Source organism: Cervus canadensis, chromosome X (assembly GCF_019320065.1).
Source record: "Cervus canadensis isolate Bull #8, Minnesota chromosome X, ASM1932006v1, whole genome shotgun sequence".
Classification (NCBI taxonomy): Eukaryota; Metazoa; Chordata; class Mammalia; order Artiodactyla; family Cervidae; genus Cervus; species Cervus canadensis.
In genome coordinates, this window is record NC_057419.1 from 112,519,707 (window position 1) to 112,531,401 (window position 11,695).

Here is an 11,695-nt window from a genome sequence, read left to right on the forward strand (position 1 = left end):
TGTGTAAAAGGAAGCCTATTCTTGCAAGGAATTACTGCTGTACAAGAAAGTGACTCAGTTACACATATATATACATAAATACATTCTTTTTCATATTCTTTTCTATTACATTTTATCATAGAGTATTGAATATAGTTCTCTCTGCTCTACAGAAGGACCTTGTTACTTATCCATCCCATATATACGAATTTGCATCTGCTAATCCCAAACTCCCACTCTCACCCTTTTCCTCCCCACTCCCACCTCGCCACCACCAGTGTATTCTCCGTGTCCCTGATTTAGGTTCAGTTGCTAGACTGCTCTTCTTACTTGATCACCCTCATCCATGACCATTCTGCCGAGGAAAGATTGAAGTACTTTTGCTAATCTACTTAAAGAAATATAAGGTCTATATATAGTTGTTTCTCTACACAGCAGTGTATCTGGGGTGCTTCTGCATAAGTAAGGACTCCCTAAAGTTTCCAAGTGGCGCTAGTGGTAAAGAATCTGCCTGCCAATGCAGGAGACGTAAGAGACGTGGTTTTGATCCCTGGGTTGAGAAGATGCCCTGGAGAAGGGCATGGCAAACCCACTCCAGTATTCTTGCCTGGAGAATCCCATGGGCAGAGGAGCCTGGTGGGCTACAGTCCATAGGGTCACACAGAGTCAGACATGACTGAAGTGGCTTAGCACTCATGCAGAGATCTCAAAAGTGAACAAGAAGGAACAAGTTCTGCTAAAGGACCCTATTGCAACCCATTCTTCAGATAAGGAAAAGTGAGGCGCAGAGAGGTAAAACCTCTTACCCTAAGTCATTCATTTCCTAGGTAGTACAGCCAGAATTAAAATCAGGTCTGTCCAAATGTAATTAATAAACTCCCTCTGGCTATTCAAGCTAAAAAGTTAGCAAGTTTTAGGATTTTCATAATCCCAGGGTCATTAAGGCTGATTTTCATGAATCTAGCCCTTTGCTACCCATCTCTTCTGCCTCTTCCTCACCTCACTGATGTTTTAATTTTTGGCCACACTGTGTAACTTGTGGGATCTTAGGAGAGTTACTTACAAAGAAGAATGCTAAACATTCAAGGGGACAATGTCAGTTTCTGTATGATACAATGCATTTCACAATTAAAATAATTCTTCTGGTGGGAAAATCTGAAAAAATATATTTTCCAGCACACCTATCCACTTATCATAGTATAGGAAAATGAGTGGATTTCAATTTGGTGATTTAACCTATAGCTTTAAATCTTCAATAAACAAACTTGAAATTCCGAGCTTTAATAATGAAAATGCCATAACTGAAATGATGTCAACCCTGGATATGAATCTCTTACCAAAACGATGAAAGCCCCACTCGTAGAGCTGTACTTCTGGTCAGCAGCTGCGTTTTTGTTTTAATAAAAGGAGAAAGTGCCAGCACACCAATGCGATCCAAGACATGGTTGCTACATAAGCAGTGGGATTAATTGCTTTTCCAGAAATCCAGAGTAAGCTCTCTTTCCACTGTCCCTATAGGACCAGCTTCCATAAAATGAGTGTAATAAGATAATGTATTACATACGCCACTAACTCCTACCAGCAGTATTCAACTGAACAAAGCTATCCATATTTATATCAATCAATAAAAACTTCATTGCTACACATATTTCAGACATCACATTCTAGCTGTCTTTTAGGTGGAGATAAGGTAGGCTATAAAGAAGCAAAAGTATATTTCTTTACTCCCTGAAGAATCTGTCCTTTCCTCTAATATCTTCCTTAGCTAATAAGATGAAGAAAAAAATATGTATCAGGGATTTCAGAAAAATACCTCTACCAATATGAAGGATCTGACTCACAAACATTAGAACTACAGACATTTATTTGGCACCAAAATGGTTACACTAATAATTAGTATGATTTCATAATTGGTAAGATTTGATTATACCACATGTAGTCATGAGACAGTATATTTAGGTTGTGACATACCTAGATAATTTGAGGAGGAAGTTATTTCTAAATTTAAGAAAAGCACAGAAGGAAGCATGACAAAGGTCACACTCCAGCCTAGCAGTGGGTGTGTGTCGAAAAAAAATTTTTTTAATGGAGAGAATTTGTTGCCAGTAGACAACTTTCATGCTTTGCAAGAAATATTAGAAGAAATTCTTCAGGAAAAAATTTTGCTCAGTGTTATCAGTTAAATTGTACTCGTCTCAAAATTCATATTTTCCCATATTTTTTGAACTATTTGCTTAGTGGCTGCTCTGGAGATTACAATCACCATCTTAACTTAAAACAATCTATTTCAGATTAACAGTATCTTAATTTTAAGAGTATACACCATCTTTTCTCTGATATTTCCATTCTCCCCTCCTTTGTACTATTATTTCCACTCAATTTATGTCTTTACTATAAGCTCATTGATAGTTTTATAATTGTTACTTTATGTTGTTGTCATTGAAAAGAGGTTAGACAAAAAGGTCTACTGAAGAACCATAAATTTACAGTCATAAACATTTATTTCTGTAGTTACTTTTACCAGTGCTGTTTACACCTTCATGATGATCTGAGTTACCATTCAGTGTGTTTTCATTTAGCCTGAAGGACTCTGGTTAGCATTCCTTGTCGGGAAAGTTTGCTACTGATGAATTTTCTGTTTTTGTTCACTTGAGACTGTCAGAATTTCTCCTTTATTTAAAAAAAATTACCTTTTATTTTGAGATAATTATAGACTGATATGTAATATACAGCAGTGAGATCCTATGACCTTTTACTCAGTTTCATCAAGTGTAATATCTTACAGAACTTGAACATGATATCACAACCAAGATGTTGATGTTGAAAGACTGTCAATATCCAGGAAGCTCATCCACTACTAAAGAGGAAATCTCCAGAAAACCTGCACCAAATCATATCACATTCAAATTTCAGAAAATCAAAGACAAATGGAAAATCTTTAAAGAAGCTGGAGAAGGAAAACACATTACCTATAGAGAAGCAAAGAGAATAAATACATTGGGTTTCTCTTCAAGAAATATGCAAGCAAGAAGAGAGTGGAGTGAAATATTTGTCATCTGCAGTATTTTCAATGTGACAAGGATCTCTTGTGTTGGCCTGTTACAGCCACACCCACGGGCTCCCATCTGTACTTCCTCCTTAATCCCTCTTTAATTCCCCAGTAGTCCATTCATCATTTGAAAAATTTAGTTATTTCAAGAATTTTTTATAAATGGAATCAAACAGTATGCAATCTTTTGAGATTGACATTTTACCCTACATAATTTTCTGGAGATTTGCCCAGGTTGTTTTGTGTACTAGTAACTCATTCATTTTGTTGCTGGGTAGTATTTCATAGTATGTATATACTGTTTGTTTACTCACCTACTGAAGAACTTTTGCGTAGCTTTCATCTTTTGGCTAATATGAATAAAGCTCCTATAAACATTTGTGTGTAGATTTCTGGATCAACACAGTCTTCGTTTCTCTGGGATACATACCCAGGAGCACAACTGCTGTTATACGGGGTTTGCACTATTAGATTTTTTAAAAAAATAATTCAGTCAGTTCAGTCACTCAGTTGTGTCTGACTCTTTGCGACCCCATGGACTGAAGCACGGCAGGCCTCCCTGTCCAACGCCAACTCCCAGAGTTTACTCAAACTCATCTCCTTTGAGTCGATGATGACATCCAACCGTCTCATCTTCTGTTGTCCCCTTCTCCTCCTGCATTCAATCTTTCCCAGCATCAGGGTCTTTTCCAATGAGTCAGCTCTTTGCATCAGGTGGCCAAAGTACTGGAGTTTCAGCTTCAGCATCAGTCCTTCCATTGAACACCCAGGACTGATCTCCTTTAGGATAGACTGGTTGGATCTCCTTGCTGTCCAAGGGACTCTCTCAAGAGTCTTCTCCAACACCACAGTTCAAAAGCATCAATTCTCCAGTACTCAACTTTCTTTATAGTCCAACTCTCACATCCATACATGACTACTGGAAAAACTATAGTTTTGACTAGATGGACCTTTGTTGGCAAAGTAATGTCTGCTTTTTAATATGCTGTCTAGGTTGGTCGTAACTTTTCTTCCAAGGAGCAAGCATCTTTTAATTTCATGGCTGCAATCACCATCTTCAGTGATTTTGGAGCCCAGAAAAAGAAAGTGTGCCACTGTTTCCCCATCTATTTGCCATGAAGTGATGGGACCAGATGCCATGATCTTAGTTTTATGAATGCTGAGTTTTAAGCCAACTTTTTCACTCTCATCTTTCACTTTCATCAAGAGGCTCTTTAGTTCTTCTTCACTTTCTGCCATAAGAGTGGTGTCATCTGCATATCTGAAGTTATTGATGTTTCTCCCAGCAATCTTGATTCCAGCTTGTGCTTCATCCAGTCCAGCATTTCTCATGATGTACTCTGCATATAAGTTAAATAAGCACAGTGACAATAAACAGCCTTGACATACTCCTTTCCCTATTTGGAACCAGTCTGTTGTTCCATGTCCAGTTCTAACTGTTGCTTCCTGACCTGCATACAGATTTCTTAAGAGTTAGGTAAGGTGGTCTGGTACTCCCAGCTCTTTAAGAATTTTCCAGACTTTGTTGTGGTCCACACAGTCAAAGGCTTTGGTATAGTCAATAAATCAGAAGTAGACGTTTTTCTGGAACTCTCTTGCTTTTTTGATGATCCAACAGATGTTGGCAATTTGATCTCTGGTTCCTCTGCCTTTTCTAAATCCAGCTTGAACATCTGCAAGTTCATGGTTCATATACTGTTGAAGCCTGGCTTGGAGAATTTTGAGCATTACTTTGCTAGCGTGTGAGAGAGTGCAATAGTGCGGTAGTTTGAGCATTCTTTGGCATTGCCTTTCCTTGGTATTGGAATGAATACTGAACTTTTCCAGTCCTGTGGCCACTGCTGAGTTTTCTAAATTTGCTGGCATATTGAGGGCAGCACATTCACAGCATCATCTTTTAGGATTTGAAATAGCTCAACTGCAATTCCATCACCTCCTCTAGCTTTGTCAGTAGTTTTGCTTCCTAAGGCCCACTTGACTTCACATTCCAGGATGTCTGGCTCTAGGTGAGTGATCATACTATCATGATTATCTGGGTCATGAAGATCTTTTTTGTATAGTTCTTCTGTGTATTCTTGACACCTCTTAATATCTTCTGCTTCTGTTAGGTCCATATCATTTCTGTCCTTTATTGTACCGACATTTGCATGAAATGTTCTCTTGATATCTCTAATTTTCTTGAAGAGATCTCTAGTCTTTCCCATTCTATTGTCTTCCTCTATTTCTCTGCATTGATCACTGAGGAAGGCTTTCTTATCCCTCCTTGCTCTTCTTTGAAACTCTGCATTCAAATCGGTATATCTTTCCTTTTCTCCTTTGCCTTTCGCTTCTCTTCTATTCACAGCTATTTGTAAAGTCTCCTCAGCCAACCATTTTGCTTTTCTGTATTTCTTTTTCTTGGAGATGGTCTTGATCCCTGCCTCCTGTACAATGTCATTAACCTCTGTCCATAGTTCTTCAGGCACTGTCTATCAGATCTAATCCCTTGAATCTTTCTCACTTCCACTGTATAATCATAAGGGATTTCATCTAATAATTAAGACAGAACAATTTTATGGTCACAGAAAAATTGAGAGGAAGGTACAGAGATTTCACATAGATCACCTGACCCCAGGCATGCATAGCCTCCTTCAACTTTAACATTCCCCACCAGAGTGATACATTTGTTGTAAGTGATGAGCTTACATTGACACATCATAATCACACAAAGTCCACAGTTTACATTATGGTTTACTCTTGGTGTTGTATTTATGGACAAATGGATAACGATACAGTAATAATTAGGCTTCCCTAGTGGTTCAACTGGTAAGGAATCCACCTGCAGTGTGGAAGACCTGGGTTTGCTCCCTGGGTTGGGAAGATCCCCTGGAGAAGGGAATGGCTGCCCACTCCAGTATTCTGACCTGGAGAATTCCGGGGACTGTATAGTCCATGGGGTCACAAAGAGTCGGACACAACTGACCATCTTTCACTTTCACTTTTCACTGTATTAATTACATGTATCCATCACTGGGGCTTCCCAAGTGGCGCTAGTGGTTAAGAACCCACCTCCCAGCCAAGATGGCGGAGGAGTAGGACGGGGAGACCACTTTCTCTCCTACAAATTCATCAAAAGAATAACTGAACGCAGAGCAAACTTCGCAAAACAACTTCGGATCGCTAGCTGAGGTCATCAGGCGCCCAGAAAAGCAGCCCATTGTCTTCGAAAGGAGGTAGGACAAAATATAAAAGATAAAAAGGGAGACAAAAGAGCTAAGGACGGAGATCCGTCCCGGGAGCTCTTAGGCGGCATTGCTTGGGGTAGGGTCCGAGCCCGAGTGCCCTGAGGACAATCGGAGGGAACTTCTGTGAGTTTCCAACTTGAACTGTGGGAGACCAAAAGAGAGAGAGTAAATTAACCAGCCCGAACACACTGCCGGCCGTTCGCAGAACAAAGAGACCGAGAGGGTCCAGAGAGGAGCTCGCAGGCTGCGGACCGGCCCAGCCCCGCCGGAGGCAGGGGGGAGGGGAAGGTCGCAGCGAGACACAGGCCGCAGGCACCCGACCGGCGCGGGCGGGGACTGGGGCTGGGGACGCGGAGGGCGGAAGGCGCGCACGTCCGACTGGCGCCAGCGGAAACTGAGTCTGGGTCCGCAGAAGGGAGGGGGCGCGCCACACCTGGGTAGAGTGCGCCCACCAAGCCCCTGGCTGCCTGGACCGCTCTGACGGGGAAGGCACAGAGAGGGGGCGCAGCTTTTCCTTCCGCGCTTTTGTGGAACACCCGAGGGCTGGAACCTCGCACAGCGCGGGGCGCGCTCCATATAGACCGGCCGGGAGCCTGAGCAGCGCAGACGGAGAAAGCAGCGTCAGCCCCTCCCGGCAGCCCCAGCCCATCCCCGCGGCGCAAGCCTGTTCCCACAGCGCAAGGCCCTCCCTGCCCCGCAGAGCGACGGAACTAGCTACCTGAGTAAGAGTCCGCCTCCGCCCGCCTGTGTCAGGGCGGAAATGAGGCTCTGAAGAGACCGGCAAACAGAAGCCAAATAAACAAAGGGAACCGCTTCAGAAGGGACTGGTGCAACAGATTAAAATCCCTCTAGGAAACGCTGACTACACCGGAGGGGCCTGTAGATATCGAGAAGCGTAAGCTGGAACGAGGAGCTATCTGAAACTGAGCCGAACCCACACTGACCGCAACAGCTCCAGAGAAACTCCTAGATATAATTTTACTTTTTCTCTTTTTTTTTTTATTTTTTTAATTTTTTCTTTTTTTCTTTTTTCTTTCTTCTCTTTTATTTTCCTTTAAAATCCCCTATTACTCCCCCATTACTCCTTAACTTTCATTTCCACAGACTTTTACGATTTTTTTAATTAGGGGGAAAAAAAAATTTTTTTTTCTTTTTCTTTCTTCTTTTTTTTCTTTCCTTTTTCTCTTCTATTTTCTATTTTTCTTTTTCTCTTATTTCTTTTAAAGTCCTCTAGTACTCCTCTACTACTCCTTAATTTTCATTTTCAATACACTATAACCTTACAAAAAAAAAAAAAGAAGAGAAGCCCTATTTTTAAACCGAAGATTATTCTCTCCCAATCTTGACTCTCTGTTTTCTACCTCAGAACACCTCTATTTCCTCCTTTCCCCTTCTCTTCCCAATCCAATTCTGTGAATCTTTGTAGGTGACTGGGCTACGGAGAACACTCTGGGAACAGACAGCTGCGTAGATCTGTCTCTCTCCTCTTGAGTCCCCCTTTTTCTCCTCCTGTTCATCTCTATCTCCCTCCTCCCTCTCCTCTTCTTCATGTAACTCTGTGAACCTCTCTGGGTGTCCCTAACGGGGGAGAATCTTTTAGCCATTAACCTAGAAGTTTTCTTATCAGGGCTGTATAGTTGGAGAAGTCCTGAGACTACAGGAAGAATAAAACTGAAATCCAGAGGCAGGAGACTTAAGCCCAAAACCTGAGAACACCAGAAAACTCCTGACTACATGGAACTTTAAGTAATAAGTGACCGTCCAAAAGCCTCCATACCTACACTGAAACCAACCACCACCCAAGAGCCAATAAGTTTTAGAACAAGACATACCACGCAAATTCTCCAGCAACGCAGGAACATAGCCCTGAACATCAACATACAGGCTGCCCAAGGACACACCTAACACATAGACCCATCTCAAAACTCATTACTGGGCACTCCATTGCTCTCCAAAGAGAAGAAATCAAGTTCCACGCACCAGAACACTGACACAAGCTCCCCTAACCAGGAAATCTTGACAAGCCATTCGTCTAACCCCACCCACTGGGTTAATCCTCCACAATAAAAAGGAACCACAGACCTCCAGAATACAGAAAGCCCACTCCAGATACAGCAATCTAAACAAGATGAAAAGGCAAAGAAATACCCAACAGGTAAAGGAACATGAAAAATGCCCACCAAGTCAAACAAAAGAGGAGGAGATAGGGAATCTACCTGAAAAAGAATTTAGAATAATGATAATAAAAATGATCCAAAATCTTGAAAACAAAATGGAGTTACAGATAAATAGCCTGGAAACAAAGATTGAAAAGATTCAAGAACTGTTTAATAAAGACCTAGAAGAAATAAAAAAGAGTCAGTTAAAAATGAATAATGCAATGAATGAGATCAAAAACACTTTGGAGGGAACCAAGAGTAGAATAACGGAGGCAGAAGATAGGATAAGTGAGGTAGAAGATAAAATGGTGGAAATAAATGAAGCAGAGAGGAAAAAAGAAAAAAGGATCAAAAGAAATGAGGACAACCTCAGGGACCTCTGGGACAATGTGAAACGCCCCAACATTCGAATCATAGGAGTTCCAGAAGAAGAAGACAAAAAGAAAGGCCATGAGAAAATACTCAAGGAGATAATAGCTGAAAACTTCCCTAAAATGGGGAAGGAAATAGCCACCCAAATCCAAGAAACCCAGAGAGTCCCAAACAGGATAAACCCAAGGCGAAACACCCCAAGACACATATTAATCAAATTAACAAAGATCAAACACAAAGAACAAATATTAAAAGCAGCAAGGGAGAAACAACAAATAACACACAAAGGGATTCCCATAAGGATAACAGCTGATCTATCAATAGAAACCCTCCAGGCCAGAAGGGAATGGCAGGACGTACTGAAAGTAATGAAAGAGAATAACCTACAACCTAGATTACTGTACCCAGCAAGGATCTCATTCAGATATGAAGGAGAATTCAAAAGCTTTACAGATAAGCAAAAGCTGAGAGAATTCAGCACCACCAAACCAGCTCTTCAACAAATGCTAAAGGATCTTCTCTAGACAGGAAATGCAGAAAGGTTGTATAAACGTGAACCCAAAACAACAAAGTAAATGGCAACGGGACCACACCTATCAATAATTACCTTAAATGTAAATGGGTTGAATGCCCCAACCAAAAGACAAAGATTGGCTGAATGGATACAAAAACAAGACCCCTATATATGCTGTCTACAAGAGACCCACCTCAAAACAAGAGACACATACAGACTAAAAGTGAAGGGCTGGAAAAAAAATATTTCACGCAAACGGAGACCAAAAGAAAGCAGGAGTCGCAATACTCATATCAGATAAAATAGACTTTCAAATAAAGGATGTGAAAAGAGACAAAGAAGGACACTACATAATGATCAAAGGATCAATCAAAGAAGAAGATATAACAATTATAAATATATATGCACCCAACATAGGAGCACCGCAATATGTACGGCAAACGCTAACGAGTATGAAAGAGGAAATTAATAGTAACACAATAATAGTGGGAGACTTAAATACCCCACTCACAACTATGGATAGATCAACTAAACAGAAAATTAACAAGGAAACACAAACCTTAAATGACACAATGGACCAGCTAGACCTAATTGATATCTATAGGACATTTCACCCCAAAACAATCAACTTCACCTTTTTCTCAAGTGCACACGGAACCTTCTCCAGAATAGATCACATCCTGGGCCATAAATCTGGTCTTGGAAAATTCAAAAAATTGAAATCATTCCAGTCATCTTTTCTGACCACAGTGCAGTAAGATTAGATCTCAATTACAGGAAAAAAATTGTTAAAACTTCAAACATATGGAGGCTAAATAACACGCTTCTGAATAACCAACAAATCATAGAAGAAATCAAAATATGTATAGAAATGAATGAAAATGAAAACACAACAACCCAAAACCTATGGGACACTGTAAAAGCAGTGCTAAGGGGAAGGTTCATAGCATTACAGGCTTACATCAAGAAAAAAAAAAAAAACCAAATAAATAACCTAACTCTACACCTAAAGCAATTAGAGAAGGAAGAAATGAAGAACCCCAGAGTTAGCAGAAGGAAAGAAATCTTAAAAACCAGGGCAGAAATAAATGCAAAAGAAACTAAAGAGACCATAGCAAAAATCAACAAAGCTAAAAGCTGGTTTTTTGAAAAAATAAACAAAATTGACAAACCATTAGCAAGACTCATTAAGAAACAAAGAGAGAAAAACCAAATTAACAAAATTAGAAATGAAAATGGAGAGATCACAACAGACAACACTGAAATACAAAGGATCATAAGAGACTACTACCAGCAGCTCTATGCCAATAAAATGGACAACTTGGATGAAATGGACAAATTCTTAGAAAAGTATAACCTTCCAAAACTGAACCAGGAAGAAATAGAAGATCTTAACAGACCCATCACAAGCAAGGAAATCGAAACTGTCATCAAAAATCTTCCAGCAAACAAAAGCCCAGGACCAGATGGCTTCACAGCTGAATTCTACCAAAAATTTAGAGAAGAGCTAACACCTATCTTACTCAAACTCTTCCAGAAAATTGCAGATGAAGGTAAGCTTCCAACCTCATTCTATGAGGCCACCATCACCCTAATTTCCAAAACCAGACTAAAGGATGCCACAAAAAAAGAAACTACAGGCCAATATCACTGATGAACATAGATTGCAAAAATCCTTAACAAAATTCTAGCAACAGAAAATCCCAACAACATATTAAAAATCATACACTATGACCAAGTGGGCTTTATCCCAGGAATGTAAGGATTCTTTAATATCCACAAATCAATCAACATAATACACCACATTAACAAATTGAAAGATAAAAACCATATGATTATCTCAATAGATGCAGAGAAAAGCCTTTGACAAAATTCAACACTCATTTATGATTAAAACTCTCCAGAAAGCAGGAATAGAAGGAACATACCTCAACATAATAAAAGCCATATATGACAAACCCACAGCAAGCATCACCCTCAATGGTGAAAAATTGAAAGCATTCCCCCTGAAATCAGGAACAAGACAAGGGTGCCCACTGTCACCACGACTGTTCAACATAGTGTTGGAAGTTCTGGCCACAGCTCAAGAGCAGAAAAAGAAATAAAAGGACTCCAGATAGGAAAAGAAGTAAAACTCTCACTGTTTGCAGATGACATGATCCTCTACGTAGAAAACCCTAAAGACTCCACCAGAAAATGACTAAAGCTAATCAATGAATATAGTAAAGTTGTAGGATATAAAATTAACACACAGAAATCCCTTGCATTCCTGTACACTAACAATGAGAAAACAGAAAGAGAAATTAAGGAAACAATTTCATTCACCATTGCAATGAAAAGAATAAAATACCTAAGAATATATCTACCTAAAGAAACGAAAGACCTATATATAGAAAAC